We start from the raw sequence: 21,801 nt of genomic DNA, 5'->3' as shown, positions 1-21,801 counted from the left end.
ACTTGAACGCTTTCGGGTTAGGTATGAACATTTGAAAATGGAAGAAGATGAAAGGATTTCTAATGAATACTAAGAGGGGGGTGTGAATTAGTATGCCAAAAATCTCTACACTAAAACACTTAAACAGTCTAAAGATAAACTGGTAAAACAGTTTAACAGACAGACCGGTTATCACACATGCAAACCAAAATGCAAATAAAACATTCACCCACAAAATCAATACAACCATAACACAAGATATTTGATGTGGAAACCCAAATGGGAAAAAACCACAGTGAGATGGAACTCACAAGTCACTATTTGCAGAATAGAAACCAGACCGGTTAAGGTCTTACAATGTTCTTCACCAGAACAGATCTTGTTAGGAATCTCAATCTCTGTTAGGAGATAAGTCCGATTAAAGACTACCTTGCTAGAGGATTTTAGATTCATAGAGGGGAACCACCTTGTTAGAGGATTTTACAAAAGGCTTTTGGGCCTACCCGGTTAAGGGCTACAGACTTGTCAAAGATGTGAGTAATCAACAAGTGTTTGATCTATCTAATAGCATAGACTGCTTGGTTAGATCCAGTATAGCTCACAGCTAATGCATTCTAGCATTACTTTAGTCTTCTCTATCTCTCACTCAATTACAACTTGATCTTCTCAGATAAGATCACTCTTACAACAACTCATCAACCACTTTAAACCCTAGCACAACATAAACCCTTCTAGCAACAACCTAAAACCCTAGACATGATGTCCTTTAAAAGGAATCTGATTTCATGTTGGTCCAATACAATTACATTACAATTTCCTAGGTTCAATGAATCTAGACATACTTAGTAACATGACACAAGAAGCACCATTAGTGTGTCGGTACCGTCAAACAATTGGTGGATTGGTAACTCATCACAAAATGTCGATTGGTAACTCATCATAGAGTATTACCGGTTCATATAAAATACTGGTTGCCGGTTTGACAAAAATGAAGACTGGTAAGAATGTGTTATGTCACTTTGCTCCCTTGTACTACTTGAGATCTACAAACCACTTGGGATCGACATGCCGCTTCAGACCGAGAAACACATTCTGCAAAATCACCAATAGTCTAAAGACTAGAATACAACATACTGGTTGGAACAGATACCGATTGAGCTCTAGCTCATACATATAAAGGGGATCTCAATGCAAGTGTGTGTCCATCAATGACAATCATAGCATAAACATCAAAAATGCCAACAATCTCCCCCTTTGGCATTGATGGGAATACTTAGGAAAATAAAATTTTGACATCTAAGTGTTTTACAGCAAAAAAACATGCCATTCACAAAATTGTTCCCCCTAATCATATACACTATCCCTTAATCAATACAATGTATAGCAATTTGCATATAGAGTATAAACATTGAAATATCAGAGCATATATCAAAGCATATAGCAAAATTTTAAAGCCAGATACTTCTCCAAAATAGATAGAGTACTTCTCCCCCTTTGCCAACAATGACAAAGTACCGTTGAACAACCCTGTTTCCATTAAAATAATAAAAGTTTATGACAACAAGGAATAATACTTGTCAAAAACTGATTTATAGTCCTGCAAAAATTATTTCATTGATAGAGACCAAGACTCAAGTAGGGAGGTGGCCACTTATTTCTCTGTTTGCATCTGGGATACCTGTTCTTCCATGGCATCAACTATGCTCATTTCCTACGTAACCGTCAAGGCATCCAGGTTCAGATAACACTTCTAAAGAATTTGCAGATGTGGAAGTAAAACCAGTTGTAGATCCTACAAGTCTCTAGAATGTGTGCTGATCGCTTGCTCCATTTTGGCTAACTGGATCTAAAACCAGTGAATGGTTTGCTCATAAGTTGCAAAGGAATCATAAGGTGGCTTAAATGTGCTCAAGTAAGACTGTAAGTCCATTTGAAGCTTTTTCTTCTAAGCTAGCACATCATTATAGAATAGATGGGATTGAAAATTTTTTCTTAGAAGTATATTTCCCTCATCCAAAGCATCCCTTATATCCTTTTGGTCTTTCAGCAATTCAGACCAGAGTTTATTCAGCTTATTCACCAGAGCAATGTGAAGAGCCTTTTGATGCTCTTTCTTGACATGTGCCTCAGCTGCTTCTTCCAGGCTCTATACCTGATCATCCACTACAGTACATAGTAGCTTAAGTTGTGCTAGTGATGAATCAGTGGTGTGAAGATTGGTACCGGGGATCAAACCGATAAGGGTGTCTACAACCGCTTGAATTATATCTTGCTCCTTTTTCCTTCGAATGATTTCAAGGTGCTCTTGAGCAACCTTGATGCTCTGAATTAGCTCTGATTCACTTGCAGACTGGAGATCAATAGGACTGGTGATATCAGTCAGTTGGCTTGACTCTCGGTTGCCTTCAGAGTCTCCATCTGTGTGCTCTTCACCGCTTCCGCTGCCTTGTCCACTTTGGTTTTCTCCGCTGCTTTGTCTTCTTCTTCCTTCTTATTTTTCTCTGCTTCCTTCTTCTTTTCTTGTTCCTTGTCATTTTCTTCTTTCTTTTTCCTCTTAGCTTCCTTCCTCTTCTCCTCTTCTTTCTCTTCCTCTTCCTTCTTCTTCTTTTCTTCTTCCTTCCACTTTTCTTTTTCTATATCTTCCTCTTCCTTCTTCTTCTTTTCTTCTTCCTTCTTCTTCTTTTCTTCCTTATCCTCTTCTTCTTCTTTTTTCCTCTCATCTTCTTGCTTATTTTTCTCTTCATCTTTTCTTTTCTCCTCTTCCTCCTTTCTCTTCTCTTCCTCTTTCCACTTTTTCTCATCTTCATCCCTCTTCTTCTTCTTCTCTGCCTGTTCCTTAGCCACTTCTTATCTGTCCTCAGCTTGCTCACTGCCCTATTTGACCTGTTGCACCTATTTTGTTCCCTCATAAGGTATGTCCTAAGTGACATCTTCTATGTCCAGGGCATCTACATCAATGGTGTCAATTGGTTCTTCAACCAGGTTTCCTTCTTCATCAAAAACTTCATCCAGTTTGGATATAACCGGTTCTTCTTTTGCTTGTCAGTTGGCCAGACGTGCTTTGTGAGTCTGGATAGCATGGTTCATATGCTGATGAGTGTCTTTTTCAACATCATCAACTCTTCCCTCTAATAGCCAGAGTCTTCTTCTCCTTGTGAAGAAGAGTCCTTTATTTTGGTCCAAAACATCAAATAATTCTGAGTTTGAGAGGTCGGGAAAGTACTGTGCAAAGACTTTTTCCCTAATCTCTTATTCTTTTTCTATGGCAATGCGCCATTTATTATCTAATGCCTTATATAAGGAATCTGGTGTCTAAGATTTAATCTCTGATGGCGACCAGTCATTTTTACACAAATAAATAATAATCTCTTGTAGTACTTCTTCTTTCTCCTCATCACAAAAATCATCGTAATAATCTACTAAGTCATGAAGCAATTTTCTCCTAATATTCTTTATTGTTCTTTGACAATGTGTCAAAGGTTTATATGAGGAGATATCAATATTTACCAGTGCAGATGTTGTCGGTTCATTCTTCTTCATCTTCTTCATCTATCTGGCCTTCTTTGGCATCTCTTCAAAGTCGGTCTCTTCATAGTCTAGTTCATTTGACTTAGTCTTCCTTTTTCTTTCAAAGACTTTTTCTGGTGCCACTTCTGGTTTCTTCTTTGTAGGTGACCGCTTGGTCACTCTTGGAGTTGTAGTAGTAGCCAATGCCAATGCAGAAAGCACTGCCTTTTCCTTCTTTGTTGCCAGTTCTTTTCCTTTCTTAACAGAGGGTTCCTCGATTGGTGCAATCCTTTCCAGATAGGTTCTAGTCCTCTTTGCCTTAGGATCAAGGGGTGAGGCAATAAGGGTTGAGGCATACCCCCCAGCATATCATACATCACCTCATAGCCCATTGGCTCCACTTTTTCTATTCTAGGCTCAACAGCCTCCATTAAGCATTTGTCCACCTGGATGGTGAAACAAATGTCATCTTCATATTTCTTGATGATATCACCTGAGATCCTCATCCTTTGGCTCATCTTCCATCTAAACTCATCAAAATACTTTTTTAGCACATGAGGGTAACTGGTTCTGATTTCTTGAATGCTTTCCTTGATTTGCTTGGTTACCGGTTGGTCAGGGGACCACTGAACGTCTCCTACTTCTGGGAAGTAGCCTTGAAAATAGAAGAACAACCCTACCAGTAGTTGTCCAAACTTGAACCTAAGTGCATTATCCTATTTGATCACCTTTAGATTCAACAGGAGTTGTCTTTGCATACCGGTGCACAAATCAAATGATGCATCCTCCTTTATCATCTGGTAACCAGCATTTACCATTGCAGTAGATACAGAGTTAATCCTGCTGGCTGAGAATATTTGGTATCCAATAATCATACATGCATACTTCACTAGATCATCCTTGATAGGATTTACTATCATGCCTCGTGAGTCACTCGTTGAACCGGTGAGTTTGGCCATTTCAGTTTTGCTTACCATTCTTAGGGCTGGCACTTCCCCTATGTTGTAGAAACCGGTGACTGCATGAATTGCCTGTGGTGTGATATCATGCGTCCTCTCCAGGTACATCTTGTCACCATGGACTATGCTCAAAATGATCCTAATATGATCCTCTATAAAATCTTCCAGGAAGTAGACAACATTGTGGAGCTTTTTCTTCTCCAAAATATTAAACTCCCGTTTGATCTTCTTATCCTTACTACAAAATAAACCTAACTGGGTGTGAATAGCTAAAGACCCTAGGTCTTCTATTTTGTAGTCTATGTAGTCGGAGATTCCCTCTTCTACTATTACACCAGTCGAAACTTGTGATAGGGCATTATATTTTGACTTCCTTTGAATGAAACTTTCAAACTCAATGGATGCACTAGAATTGGTATCAAATGCGGAAGCCATTGTAGAATATTTTAAGAACTTGAGAAATACCTTTAAAATGCGAATTTAGGGCTTTCTGATTCTCCTTAACTCCACACTCTGTCGGTTTCCAAATCACTGCTTTGTGTTCTCCACTTGACCATTTGCAATTTGAATTTGAATCTCCTTCACTATTTGTCAATTTCTTGAAATCTCAGCTCAAATCACCTTTTCTTCACTCTGCTCTTTGAAAAACTTTTCTTCACTCGAAAATAAATAGTGAGAAATGATTTGAAAAATGCTTTTATACATGTCTCTCACCTACCGCCATTAATGTTCCTTTATTAGGGCATAAACCCTAATTTTCCTTTTTACCATTTTTGGTCTTCTACCAAGCAACAGGTATCACATACTGATTAAGGTCTTTTATTGGTGTAAACTGGGGGTTTGAAAACATTTCATCATTTGCTCCCCCTAAGCCTTTTAAAGTTTAGTTTGTCGGTTCTGATATTTCCACACTAGGTGCAGAAACCGGTTCCTCTTCCAACATTGTTGGTTTCTTTCTCTAGATTTTGTTCATGTCCGCTTGAACCATTTCAACATCAATTTCTCCTTCCGGAGTGACTGGTATATCATCAAATATACTATTTCTACTTCTGCAAAATCTTGCAATGTGACCCAGTTTGTGGCAGTGGTAGCAAACCAATCCAGTTGCTCTCCAAGGTCCATTGTTCATGTTTCCATTCTTCCTTCTGCATGTTGCAACAGTGTGACCATAACCATGATAGATCATACAATTTTCTCTCCATCTGGTTGCCGCTTGATGGCCACCGCTTCTTGGCTGATGATTGAAGACATTAAACTGGTTGTGGTTCTATTTCACAAAAGGTTTAGAACCAACTCCTTGGGTCCTTTGAGGATATCTTCCAGTGTTATTCATCACAGACCTGCATTCAAATGCTCTATGCCCAAACTTATTGCATGCATAACAATGACCATTGAACTTACTGGATCTAGATACATTGTTAATAAAGTAAGGAAAACTATTGTATGCTTTGCTCCTACATACATTGGCAGTGTGTCGTTCTTTAAGACAGTTAAAGCAAACAAGTTTGAATTTTTGCTTACCTTTTCCTTTAAATGTCAGTTGCTTCTTTGATGCTTCAGCATTTGTTCCTAAGGATTCTCCTTCCTCATGTCCAGAGAAACCAAGTCCATTGGTATTCTTTACTGGTCTAGTTGACTCAAGCTTCTTCTCTAGCTTAACAATACTTTTGCCAAACTTAGCAAGTATTTCCTTAGACTCAGAGAGATCTTTGGAAATAGCAATATTTGTCTCCATTAGACTTGCATTTTCAGAGATGGCTATGTTCAGTTCATCTTGTACTCCTTCTTTTTCCATTATGCTCTCATGAAGGCGAGAAGTTAGTGAACTAATCTCTTGTTTCAACTTGGAGATCTCATGATCTCTGTCCTTCACCAGATCTTCAACTTTCCTCTGGTTCTAAAGCTCTTGACTAAACCGGATAGTCAGTCCTTCCAACTCCTTTCTCAGGTTGGAGTTTGGTTCATTCAACTTATTTACTTCTGCTATCATGGCTTCCATATCTGCTTCATCTGCAGAACTATTTTCAGATAGCTCCATCAACTTTTCTACATGTTCTCTCCTTTTTGCTTGAGATACCTTGTATTTGACCATAAGATCATCATAGGCTTGCTCAGACTAAGTGAGCCATTGATTAAGTTCCCTCAAGGTGTATTCCCCCATATCTCTTTCCAAGTGGTTAAACTTATAGAAAGGTAGGCTCTGATACCAATTGATGAATACTAAGAGGGGGGGGTGAATTAGTATGCCAAAAATCTCTGCACTAGAACACTTAAATAGTCTGAAGATAAACTAGTAAAACAATTTAACAAACAGACTGGTTATCACACATGCAAACCAAAATGCAAATAAAGTATTCACCCACAAAAGCAATACAACCATAACACAAAATATTTGACATGGAAACCCAAATGAGAAAAAACCACGGTGAGATGGAACTCACAAGTCACTATCTGTAGAATAGAAACCAGACCGGTTAAGGTCAGACCAGTTAAGGTCTTACAATGTTCTTCACCAGAACAGATCCTGTTAGAAATCTCAATCTCTGTTAGGAGATAAGTCCGATTAAAGACTACCTTTCTAGAGGATTTTAGATTCAGAGAGGTGAACTACCTTGTTAGAGGATTTTACAAAAGGCTTTTGGGCCTACCCGGTTAAGGGCTATAGACTTGTCAAAGATGTGAGTAATCAACAAGTGTTTGATCTATCTAATAGCACAGACTGCATGGTTAGATCTAGTATAGCTCACAGCTAATGCATTCCAGCATTACTTTAGTCTTCTTTGTCTCTCACTCAATTACAACTTGATCTTCTCAGATAAGATCGCTCTTACAACAACTCATCAACCACCTTAAACCCTAGCACAACATAAACCCTTCTAGCAACAACCTAAAACCCTAGACATGATGTCCTTTAAAAGGAATCTAATTTCATGTCAGTTCAATAGAATTACATTACAATTTCCTAGGTTCAATGAATCTAGACATACTTAGTAACATGACACAAGAAGCGCCGTCAGTGTGTCGGCACCGTCAAACAATCGGTGGACTAGTAACTAATCAAAAAATGTCGATTGGTAACTCATCACAGGGTATTACCGATTCATACAAAATACCGGTTGCCGGTTTGATAAAAATGAAGACTGGTAAGAATGTGTTATGCCACTTTTCTCCCTCATATTGCTTGAGATCTACGAACCGCTTGGGGTTGACATGCCGCTTTAGACTAGGAAACACATTCTGCAAAATCACCAATAGTCTAAAGACTAGAATACAACATACTAGTTGGAATAGATACCAGTTGAGCTCTAGCTCATACATATAAAGGGGATCTCAATGCAAGTGTGTGTCCATCAATGACAATCACAACATAAACATCAAAAATGCCAACAATTTCTACTTTTATGGAAAGAGTAAATGAGATTGTTTTGGGTATTAAATATTGTGGAGGAACCTTAAGTGAGGATGAAATTGTTTCAAAAGTTTTAAGAGGATTGCCTCCGGCATATAAAATAAAAGTCACTACTATAAATGAGTTAAGAAAAATGCCTAATACATCAGTAACTAGGGATACACTGATTGGAAAACTTTCAGCTTTTGAAATTGAAGAATTTGGTCCTATTGCTACTATAAAAACAAATTTAGCCTTTAAAGCATCAACATCATTTGCTCCATCATTTGACAAATCTGATTGGAAAGCCTTTTATGCAAGAGAACTTGAAGAAAGCAGCTAAGAAAATGAAGAACTTGAAGAACTTAAAGCACCATTTGCAAGGAAATTGCCTAACGGTCCAGTTGGAAGTAAGTATGAAGGTAAAGCACCCTTTAAATGTTTTAACTACAATAAGATTGGTCATATGGCTTCAAGATGTCCTGATAGACATGCTAGACTAAGAGAAGAAGATAGAAGAACATACAAGTCTAATCTTGAATATCAGAGATACAGATTTAAGAAGAATAAAGACAAATCTTGTTACATTGTTGATGAAGGAGTGACTGATGATTCTGATGAGGATCCGATAGAAAATGGATGGGTTTTTGTTGCTATAATAGAAGATCAACTGACACCTACTACTCAACCAATAGAACACACCTTGATAGCTAAAGTTGAAGTAAAGGATGAGTGCACCATTGATTCAGGATGCTCACATCATATGACAGGAGACAAAGGTAAATTCTTGAACTTTCAAGAATACAATGGAGGCTTAGTGAGATTTGGAGATGACAAAGCTTGTTTGATCAAAGGTAAGGGTACAATATCTCTTGATGGTAAGCATACCACTGACAATGTTTACTATGTTGAAGGATTAAAGCATAATCTTTTGAGTGTTGGTCAATTAGTTGAGAAAGGATTTCAGTTACAATTCAAAAATGGAAAATGCAAAATCATGAATAGAACTGGTTTGGAAATTGGAACCGGTAATCAGACTAGAGGTAATATCTTTTATTTGAGTAACAATGAAAAGACATGCTTAATTGCACATATTGATGAAAGTTGGTTGTGGCATAAGAGACTCTGTCATGTAAATTTTGATTGCATGGTGAAAATCAGCACTATTAAGGCAGTTAGAGACTTACCTAAAATTGTCAAATCTCACAATATAGTATGTAAGGAATGTCAATTTGGAAAACAAGTTAGAGCTAGTTTCAAATGTATTCCTTAAAAATCCAATAATGCTCTTGATTTAATTCATACGGATTTATGTGGTCCAGCTAGAACTAAAAGCTTACAAGGTGATAGATATTTCATGCTAATCATTGATGACTATTCTAGAATGTGTTGGGTTACTTTTCTCAAAGAAAAATCAGAAACACTTGGAAAGTTCAAACTGTTCAAAGCAATTGTAGAAAATGAAACCAGTAAGAAAATTAAATGTCTAAGATCAGATCAAGGAGGAGAATTTACATCTAAGAAATTTGATACATTTTGTGAAGTAAATGGAATCAGAAGATAGCTATCAGCACCTCGGACACCACATCAGAATGGAGTTGTTGAAAGGAAAAATAGAACTATCTTGGATGCAGCAAGAAGTATGTTATCAGAAGAAAACCTACCACATGTATATTGGAGAGAGGCAGTTAGTACAACGGTCTATGCATTCAACAAAGTTCACATCAAAGGTGAAATCGATAAGACCCCTCATGAACTATGGTTTGGTATTATTCCTACTCTTAAATATTTTAGAATTTTTGGAAGTAAATGTTACATTAGAAGAGATGAGTATATTGGCAAATTTGATCCTAGAAGTGATGAAGGAATATTTCTTGGTTGTTCATCTAAGAGCAAGGCATATAGATGTTTTAACAAAAGATTGCAGAAAATTGTTGAAAGTACAAATGTAAAGATTGATGAACAATTTAGAGGAACTTCAAAGTATATAGACTCTGAACTGGCAACAAGTTTTTTGACAAATGAACCTACTCTAAATCCACTAGTACAGAATAAAGATCCAGTTACCCCAGTATCATCTGAAAATTCCACAACAACTAAGGAACAACAGCAAACAAAGACACCCTGGTATGTAAGACTGAATCACTCTGAAGATCAAATAATTGGAAACAAGTTTAAAGGAGTTATGACAAGAGGAAGATTGGCAAATGAAGAGGTATGTCTTATTTCTCAAATTGAACCATCATCAGTTAATGAGGCATGTGAAGATAAATTTTGGATTAAAGCTATGGAAGAAGAATTATAACAAATTGAGAAAAATAACACTTGGACATTAGTTCCCCGGCCTAAAGATAAAAATGTAATTGGAACCAAATGGGTATTCATAAACAAACTTAATGAAGATGGTAAGGTTATCATAAATAAAGCAAGATTAGTGTGTAAGGGATATTCTCAGAAAGAAGGAATTGATTACAATGAAACCTTTGCACCAATAGCTAGAATTGAGACAGTCAGATTATTTTTGGCTTTTGCAGCACATAAGAACTACAAAGTATATCAAATGGATATTAAATGTGCAATTTTTAATGGAAATCTTGAAGAAGAAGTTTACATTGAACAACCTGATGGATTTTCTTAGACAACTAACAAAGATATGGTTTGCAGGTTAAGAAAAGCTTTGTATGGATTGAAGAAAGCTCCAAGAGCTTGGTATGCAAGATTGGATAATTATCTTTTGAAGATTGGTTTTTCTAAAGGTAATGCAGACAACAATTTCTATTATAAAGTGACTAATGATTACATCTTGGTTATAAAAGTATTTGTTGATGATATTGTAGACGTATAAAAATGACCATATTCCTAAATGAATATTTTATGTTCATTTCCCTATTTAATTAAATCAAATTTAATTAAATTATCCACATTCTTCTATTTAATTAAGTAAATCACTTGATTAAATTCACTATACCATTTAATGAATAAATCATTTTATTCAATTAAATCCCTCTAGCCACTTTTAATTAAATTCAAATTTAATTAAATAGTTATCCTAAATTGAATAAATCAAATTTATTTAATTACAACCAAATTGAATGAAAATCAATTAATTCAATTAAATCCTATTATCCCCCCCCATCCACTCGCAAAAACCCAAACCCCTTCCTAATCCCTTCTAGAATCTTCTAATCAATTCTAATTAAACTAACCCTCCTCTAAACTTTGTCACATCCCTAAGCAAAGGGAGGTCACTTCTCAAATGGCCCAAAGTCTTGGATAACCATTGAAGGTTTGCAACCTTCAACCACCAAAACCCCCAAAGTCTTTGAAAACCATTAAAGGCTTCCAACCTTCAACCACTTAATCCCCAAAGTCTCCAATAACCATTAATGGTTATTTCAAACCCTCCCACATGGTTAAAACATTTGTTTTGACTCAACCTCTACCCAACCCAAGGGTCTCATCAGGTCATAAATGCTTTGACCATGATTATCTCTTAATCATTTGCACAAAGGTTTATCTTTGGATTAGATCTTAATTCATTGGGTAAACCTAACTTAGACTTGACCCTTAGCCTTTAGATAACCATGAGGTCTTCTCAGGCCTTTAATGCCTCCAACCTCTTCTTTCAACCCAATCCTATGTTGACATTTGTCACCATTTCATTGGTGCAAATTGTGCACATGGATCCCCAACTTTCAAACCTGGCCCTTGATTAAACCTTTCAATCTTGACCATCCATTGCCCTGTTTGTGCTATAAATAGAGCTCTCATTCCTCCATTCTGAACAATCATCTTTCAAATTTGAAGCATCACACTTATGTTCAAATTCTTTCAAGCTTTCTCATTTTATATATGCTCCTCATTTAGCCTTTTTTAGATCATAAATTAGACTAATATGCATGCTTAGATTACTTTATTTACCATTTTAGTTCAATCATAGACTAAATATAGTATGCTAGGATAGTATTCATACTAACCCCGTCATCTTATCATTTAGTTTATTGCATTTTAGTATCACACATAGCTTAACATTCATCTCATATTAAAATCGATTAAAAATCTCTCTCGTTCTCATATTTGCCATCCCTAAGCCATTTTGCTCAGTAATCTGAGAGCAAAACATTGGTTTGAGGGACGTTGTGAGATAGAGAACCATGGGACCCTCCTTGGGAAGCTGAGTAACACCACGTTACTCCATAGCTTGCATCAAGAAGTCCTGTGTGTGTGTGTGGATTGATATTTATCATAATTTTTCACATATTTAGTTTTATTAATCCATTTTTCCCACATACATTTATGGCGCCCACCGTGGGGCACGCACCCCAATAACCTATCATTTTTTGAATTTGAGGACTTTTGCAGGTACGCGGGAAACTAGAATTAGCGCGTCTAAGAAGTATTTTAGCGCATCTGCCTAACAGTTTAGCGCTTCTAGCCTACTGTTTAGCGCGTGGGCTTTCTGTCTTAGCGCGTTAAAACTGTTCCTTAGCGCATAATACTATTTGACAAATTTTCCTGTAGGTGTTGACGCCGGTGAAACACAGATTAGCGCGTATACTAGACAGATTAGCACATCCACTCCAACTTTTAGCGCTTAAACTGCATACTCCAGCGTGTTGAAACAAACAGTTAACGCATCAAATTCAAAAATTTTCCTGCACAACAGACCGCGGGAAAATCAAACCACAGATTAGCGTATCTAATACACAGAATAGCGCATCCGAGCAACAGAATAGCGCACAAAAAAGAAACAGTAGCGCTTCCGCCGAGTATTGTAGCGCATACAGTTTGTTCTATAGCGCATCACAAACAAAACAAACAAAAAGATTTTGTAACCGAATTCAAAAATTTAGACTTGTGGAAGTCCCCCGAAACAAACTAACAGCCTTCTTGTTATTTTACAGGATTTTTAACAATTTTCTTGCAGGTAGAGCGAGGAAGTTTGCTTTTAAAGCGAAACGTTTTTCTTTTGTTGACCTCTGAAAATCGTATTTACTTTGTTGACAATTTATTTTCCATAGATTAGACAATTATTGCTATGAAGGATTAAAAAGAACATCATGCTTGTTGGAGCAACATCTCCAAATAGAAGTTAGCAAATTATTGTCTTGAAAGTTAAAAAGAACAAACTTATTTGCCTTGTCTCGAAAGTGGAAGGTATATGCTCTCCCCTTAACTGGGTGACCAAAAAGCCAAACCACTCTTAAGCTTTCTTTAATTCAAGCAATAAATCCTTTAGCAGGCCTGCCTTCCCGAGGAGTTGCAATCAACTGTTAAAGCCGTTTATGGCCGGTGTGAAGGGAACGACCTAAGTGGGGAACAGCTTTGACGCCAAGAATTCCAACCCACTATAATCAAATGTGGAAAGTGATGAAAGTCCTTTTCAACGGTTGCGCGCAGTGATTAGCCTTCCCCCAGTATCCTCGAGATACGTAAAGCCTTTGTTCTAAAGGTTGGGAAGCCTCCTGAAGGAGTTTATCACTGACGGCCGAACGGGAAGCCTGATTAAGAACCTTAGCATTAGAAACTTTGAGCTGAGTCAGTATCCAAACATTTGTAACATCATAGTGCAAGGGTGGGGAAGAATCCGCCCCCAAGATTACTCACCATATATCTCCCAAGATAACTACTCAACTGTGAAGCAATTCACTTTGGGTTAACTTCTCGCAAAAGGCAAAAGGCAAAAAAACGGGCGCCCTCTAGGGGGTGACACAGCTGTTTGAGCTGACGGAGTATCGAGACTAGTGGGCTATGATGTTGCTTATGACCCGTGAATAAAGAGTCTTTCTGAATTGTTTATCTTGTATCCAACCTGTTAAAACATTGGGGATTTGAACACATCCTCGACAGAACATACACTTTATGTTAGATTAAGTGAAATGATTGTACTTTGTGTGCCGTGCTTGCATTTTGTATTTCAGAAAATCATCCATCATACTTGAAAAATCTCTCAACAAAAGTCAAAAACATCACAAAAACAACAAAAGGAAAAATCAGGTCAGTTTAGCGTGTAAGAGCAACATCTTAGCACGTAAAACAGTTATTTTAGTGCATCCGAAGAACAAAATAGTGCGTGCAACAAAAACAGTAGCGTTTCAACTGTAAAGCAAAACAGAGAACAATATTTTAGCACGTGCAAAACATATTCTAGCGCGTATAAGGAAAACATTAGCATGTAGGTGTCCTATATTAGCGCATTAACAAAAACTGATAGCGCGTAGACGACACAGTGTAGCGCGTAGTTTTCCCAAAAACTTCACTGCAAATTTCAAAATAGCCTGTTTTAGCGCGTGAAACAAACAGCTTAGCGCGTGGAATTCCTGTTTTAGCGCATTAGCCAAACCAGTCAGCACGTGTAAAACACAGTCTAGTGCGTACATCTTTCCCAGTCAAAAACAAAAATTTTCCAGAATCAATCTTTTAGCGCGTAACCCGAGGCAGAGTAGCGCGTGGGGAAATAATTTTAGCGCATAGAGAAAATTCAGTAGTGCATTGAACACCTGTTTTAGCGCGTGAGAAAAAGGAAAAAAACAGAGAGTTGAAAAACCAAAAATTTTGAAAATCTCAAAAATATTTTAAAAATAGTTTTTTATCAAAACACATCTTTTATCAAACCAGAGTGACAAAAACGAATCATTAAAACTATTTCTCAAGTCAAAATTGTGTCAAGCCAAGTTGTCAGCATCCGAAAATGAATCGAGCAATAGAGGACGTCTTTCCTATCATAATCCAGAAACTTTTCATCATCAGTATCAATCCAATCCTTTAAACATCTTACGGATTTTATCTCCAAAAACACTTGTCTAAAAATTTCCAAATTGTCAAATCCAATTTCCAGATCGGGAAACTTTTATCCATATCATTTGACACGCTTTATCATGAAGGGATAGCTAAACCTTCACTCTGATAAAGTAAGATTTGAAATTTTTCAAAACAAGAATCAACTAAATCTAAACAAATCAAAGGAAATCATTGATCACTCATGCATGACTAATCCCCTCATTCTGAGAAGAAAGAACCTCTATCGCAACATCACGTTGAAGAAACAACAACCTAGCTTTTCCAAATTCATCAAGAGAAATAAATTTTTATACATCAATCGTCAACTCTTCAAATCCCATCGGGTATTTCTTCATCACGTCAAACGTTATATCCAAAACAAATCCAGCGAATTTGACAAAGAACCCCTGAAAACAAGAGCATACTGTCAAAAGTCTGCTTTTAATCAAAAGATAAACCGCGGAGGAAAGATCAATCCAGCATTCCTGCCCGACGAGTGCATCACATATAACACATCTAGACCAGAACCACGAACACCAGAGCAAAATATCAACGAGGACTTTGTTCCCTTCATCACTGAAAGTTTCTATTAAAATGCCTATCACTCGCTCTCAACGAAACAAACAAAGCGAGACACCCGCGGAATCAAGTATGAATCGTCGATTATCAAATCCTTTTGAAGTTCCACCATCAGAAGACCCTGAAATTACTGACGCAATTCCTCAGGAATGCCAAGAAAATCCTTCATTCCAAAAACTTATCAAAAAACTCATGGAAAATGACAAGGAAAAATATTTACTCATGCTTACAAGCAAAGGCGTCAAACTTCCTGAAGATTTTGACGCAAACGTCTTTCAAACAGGGTCTCAACAATATACATATCAAGAACAACAAAGGGAAGAAGAGACTCGCATACCTGAACAACATATTCTAGAACAACATATACCAGAAATGCGAGTACCTACGTTTGAAACCCCAGAACAACACATACCATTTACTACACCTTTTCAGCTGAGAACAAATACAAGGGAAGAACTCTTCCCTCGGCAAGATAATGCGCCCTTGGTTGCTCTTACTCAACAAATGCAAATTTTGCAACGACAAATACACGATATGCAACAAGGGACAACAGTGCGGTATTCTATAAATGAAATCTGTCCTTATCCGTTTGACAGAAGCTTAAACATGATACCTTTTCCTCCAAACTCAGACATTCCCAAATTTGATAAATATGATGGGAAAGGTGATCCTCGAGATCATGTTCGAGAATTTTGCACTATGAGTCTTGAATTTGCTCATAATGACACTTATCTGATGAGGTTATTCCCAAGAAGCCTGGGAGACAAACAATGGAATGGTTATCCAAGATTACACCACCTGTTAGATCATTTGACGAATTGGTTAACAAGTTCATCACCCATTATTCTTACAACATCCAACATGCCATAACCATGCTAGATATTTGCAACACCAAACAAAAGAACAATGAAACATTCATGTTATTCCTTCAACGTTGGCGACGCATGGTATCAAGATATCCTCAAGATATTCCTGAAAAAGAGAAGATGGAAATCTTCATTGATAACTTGAATGGTGAAATGAGTTACAGACTCAAACTTCAATGCATACCATCTTTTGACAAATTGATCGAAAATGGCATCCAAGTAGAGGAAGCTTGTGTCAAAAAGGGAACACTCAAGTTCTACAAAGAAGGAACGAATCAATCAAACTACAATAACCAAAACAATACCAATCAAGACAAAACTCGATTTTGGACTCGAAACAAAAATGAAGGCAACAGTGAATCATATGATCCTAAATCTAAACAGCCAGTGCTTGCCTTATCAGGAAATACTCAAAATACGAAAAATCCTAAAAATACTACTCCCAGTGCTAACACATATGCACCAAACAATGCTCAAGGACAACTCAATACCAACAACGCCAACGATAATCAAAACAAAAACCTGAATCCAGGGCCTAACAACAATTCACGAAATAACACCAACAATTTCCATAAACGTATCTTCACACCATTGGGCCAATCATTAGAGTCCGCATTCAGAGAGCTGTTGGCAAACAAGGTTCTTTCTTTACCTCCAATCAACAATTATGAACCCCCAATCAAACCACCTTGGTGGAATGATTCACACTATTGTGATTTTCATCGAAACAAAGGTCATAGAACAAACGAGTGCATGAGATTGAAACACATAATCCAAGACATGATTGATCGAGGTGACTTAACAGTGGATGGTCTCAAAACAAATAATGATCACGAAGCCTTCAAAGATCCTCTTCCAAATTATAACAAAGATGGAGCATCAACTTCAAATGATACACGCGGAGCTCCTATTAATCACATCTACAACAATACAATCAATCACATATCAGCTGAAGACCATCAAGTCAATGTTATAACCATTCGAGATAAACTTGATCATGCATCTGTCAATGTAACAACCCGGACTCAGAAATATGTCTTGAAGGGACATACTGCACCTCCAACTACCACACCAAAGATCCAATATGACTTAGTTAACCAACTGCGCAAGACTCCGGCTCAGATATCTATCCTGGAATTGTTAAAACTATCTCCAAGACACAAAGACATATTGGAGCAAGAACTATTAGAAACAAATGTACCTCAAAATCTGGATACAGACAAATTCCAAGCCATGGTTGCCCACATGACAGAATCTCATAACCTCACCTTCTCAGAGCATGATAATACTTCATTGAGTCATCCGCATAATACTCCTCTACATATTGAAGTCATTGTTTGCAAACACCGTGTCAAAAGAGTCTTAATAGATGGAGGAGCCGGACTTAATATATGTACTTTAAAGCTTATCCGTGCACTAGGCTTCTCAGAAGAATCTATTGATCCTTGTAAGAAGATTACCATAAAAGCATATGATGATGAGGAAAGGTCCTCTAAAGGAATAGTGATATTGCCTATTCAGGTAGGACCAGCGCAAAAAGATACTATATGTCAAGTTTTAGATATTGATCTCACCTACAATATCTTATTAGGCCGACCCTAGATACATGAAATGCAAGAAGTACCTTCTACATACCACCAGTGTGTCAAGTTTCCTTATGATGGACAGGAAATCTCCATATCAGCTGATCACAATCCATTTCAACATTGCAATGCAATGGGGGCAGCCCAAGACAGTTTGGTTCCTTATAACAGAGAAAAGCAGCGGTCTTCAACATCTGATCCACCAACAGTAAAATCCAACTCCTTATGGGGAGATTTCAAACAGAAAATGCAAATCAAAGATCAAGGCATGGGCGAATACTCTATGGAGCCTTTATGTTTGACCAGATTGCCAACATCACCTAGATCCCATGGTTTACCTTCTAAATCAACACATTTGGCAACTCAGCCCATAACTAAATTTGATGGTACCTTCATCCAATTGGGGACTCTAGCACATGAATCAGAAGATAAAGATGTTCTTAACTGGCTATACAAAGATGAAGAAGAAGCTAATAGAGCGGTCACTCTAGACATTGTTCTACCAATGCACCTATATGGAAAAGGTTACTTGATCATGAAACAAATGGGATATGGTGGTAAAGGACCCATTGGGAAATGCCAAGGAGTTACTGAACCTATAGATCTTCCTTCACAACCTAGTAGAAATAAAGCAGGATTGGGTTCTAAATTCACTTTCCTATTGAAAAGGCCTCCACACACAAATGCAAAACCTCAATGGAAGGAAAAGAAGAAATACAAAGAAGAATCATGGCAGGAAGCTCTCTTTGAATCAGCAGAAACAATCCGCAAGGCAAGAGAACGTCAAGATCAGAAGATACATCAGGGAAAGCTTTTGAATCATAAGAAGGCCATATCTGCAGCAGTGGCTCATATTCACACACCAATGGCTCAAGAACAAATCATATCATCACAAGAAACCATCATTCCTTCCAGGGGAAGCACAATCTATGAACAAATCCAGACTATAGACGATGGATCGGATACAGAGTCAACACAGAATATCAAAAAAGTATCTATCATCCAGGATTTGTTTTCACCATACAACATACCTGTTTACAGCACAAATAGAATTTGGGATGATGCCTATGAGACAGATTCAAATGAATATGAATGGGGTACCTGCTTAGATACTACTACATATATCCCAGATGATGCTGATTTCATATCCATTTCTCAAGAAGAACATAACGCAGAAGATAGACCTCTTGAATTTGGACCACAACATATCTATGACGTTCAGGAAAGTGAATAGAAATATTACGAACAAGTCTATGTAGAAGATGATACCATCGAAGACCTCGATGAAACCCTAAACTTCTTTAAAAACAAGACCCATCCCGATGATAACTCTATCCTAACACTTACAGTAGCTGAACTTGACCCACCCAATGATTCCTTACCACTTGTCTTCCCTGATCTCATTGACTAGACTGAACCTGAGACTCACGATATCCCAATTTTTTCAGATGATAAATCTATTATCCACTACCTATGTACCATAAATCTCGAAACAGGCTTTACCAGTGAACCGAATAACGATGTCTATTCTTCAAGGAGTGCCAAGTCTCTCAGTCGCAAAAATGAATCAAATAATGAGTCTAATGCTGAAAACCAGTCAATGGCAGCAATGGATCCCAAAAAAGTAAAAATAAAGGACGCATCTGAGGGTGAAAACCTTTTTAAGGCACCTAACGATGGGAGACTTGACACTCTTCTTGAACATTTTCATGAACGATCACCCATATTGATTGAGCCCACTCAATCAATCAACATTGGTACCACTGAAGCAGCTAGAAACATTCACCTTGCAGAATCTCTGACAGAGGAGGAAAGATCAGTATTCATCATCTTCTTTAAAGGACAACAAATTAACTTTGCCTGGTCATATGCTGATATGCCTGGAGTGGATCCACACCTAATCATGCATCACTTGTCCATCTCTGTGGGGGTCAAGCCAGTCAAGCAAAAACTATGAAAGATGAATCCACATATAGCACTCATGGTCAAAACGGAATTAAAGAAATTATTAGATGTCGGATTCATCCAACCTATTGACTATGCAGAATGGATTTCTAACATTGTTCCAGTCTCAAAACCAGATGGCAGTATTAGAATATGCACCGACTTCAGAGATGTCAATAAAGCTTGCCCAAAAGATGACTTTCCTCTACCAAGTATTGATATAATTGTAGATCTCACAGCAGGCCATGCAATGCTCTCATTAATGGACGATTTCTCAGGCTATAATCAAATCAAAATAGCTCCTGAAGATCAAGACAAAATAGCATTCACCTGTCCTTGGGGAACTTACTGTTGGAATGTTATGCCTTTTGGCTTAAAGAATGCCGGAGCCACTTATCAAAGAGCAATGACAACAATATTCCATGATATGATGCACACATTTATGGAAGACTATGTGGATGATTTACTAGCAAAATCTTTCACCAGAGCTGAACATCTTGGCATCCTAACACAGATCTTTGATCGGTTGCAGAAATTCAAGGTCAGACTCAACCCTAAGAAGTGTGTCTTCGGGGTTACATCAGGCAAGTTACTAGGTTACATCATCTCAGCTAAAGGTATTGAAGTTGATCCAGCAAAGGTACAAGCCAACATGGATATGCCACCACCAAAGAATATCAGTCAACTTCGATCTCTCCAAGGACGACTTCAATCAATCAGGCGATTCATCGCTCAACTAGCAGATAAAAGTCTGCCATTTAACCACTTGCTACATAAAAATGTGCCATTCAAATGGGAGAGTAAATGTGCAGAATCTTTTTACCAAATTAAACAGTACCTGATGAATCCACCAGTTCTAGTACCACCAATTGCAGGAAAGCCACTTATATTGTATATCTCAATGACAGATGTTTCACTGGGGGCACTATTGGCACAAGAAGATCAACAAGGAAAGGAACACGCCATCTATTACATTAGTAGAACATTGAATGGCTATGAGCTCAATTATACATTCATTTAAAAGGCTTGCTTAACAGTTGTTTTTGCATCTCAAAAGTTCCGACATTATATGCTAGCACACACTATCAAGCTAGTAGCCAAAATTGATCCTCTCAAGTATCTACTTAGCAAGGCAGCTCTCACCAGCCAATTGGCTAAATGGGTTATGATTCTCAGTGAATTCGAAATCCACTACACAGAAAGACGAGCCATCAAGGGACAGGCAATTGCAGATCAACTGGCTGAAGCACCACTACCAGGAAAACAAACCATGGACATTGAATTTCCAAACAGGGATGTTTTTGCTCTTTCCTCCAAACAATGGACCCTATACTTTGATGGATCCTATACACAACATGGTTCAAGGGCCGACATTTTATTTATCACCCCTGAAGGACACACTATGCCGAGATCATACAGACTTATGTTTCCATGTACAAATAATATGGCTGAATATGAAGCATTGGTCATAGGCATCAAAATGGCTGTCGAATGGAAAATCACAAAATTGAAAGTCTATGGAGACTCACAATTGGTCATCAATCAAATCAACAACAACTATCAGACAAAGGATGATAAGTTACTCCCCTACAAACGGATGGTGGATGACTTCAAACAGTATTTTGTGCACATCACCTTTGAACAAATACCAAGGTTGAATAACAAAGCAGTCGATGCAATGGCTACAATCGCTTCATTACTACAAATTCCAGAACAATAGAGTCGTTATGAGTTCCTGGTAGAGCAACTGTTCTCCCCTGCCTATGACCACTCTGAATCCCATGTTATATATGCCTTAACCGGTTCAGATTCTCCATTATATGGACCAATATACGACTACCTCAAGCATAATATCTTACCCATTGACCAATCCCGTAACCAAAAATGTAACTTTATCCGACAAGCTGCCCATTACACCGTTACCGCTGATACCTTATATCGTCGAGGTCTAGATGGTACTCTTCTTCATTGTCTTGATCGAAATGATTCTGATTCAGCTTTACACGAGCTTCATGAAGGTATTTGTGGCACACATTCGAGTGGCACTACTCTTGCTAAAAAGCTTCTACGAATGGGATACTACTGGCCTACAATGGAGAAAGACTCATATCATTTCGCCAAGAAATGTCCTAAATGCCAAATCCATGGCAATCTAATACATGCACCAGCACAGAAACTGCAACCATTTACCACATCCTAGCCCTTTTGTCAGTGGG

The sequence above is a fragment of the Cryptomeria japonica genome, chromosome 8 (genome assembly GCF_030272615.1).
Source record: "Cryptomeria japonica chromosome 8, Sugi_1.0, whole genome shotgun sequence".
Lineage (NCBI taxonomy): Eukaryota > Viridiplantae > Streptophyta > Pinopsida > Cupressales > Cupressaceae > Cryptomeria > Cryptomeria japonica.
The sequence above is the reverse complement of the archived record's forward strand: the minus strand, read 5'-3'. Positions refer to the sequence as shown.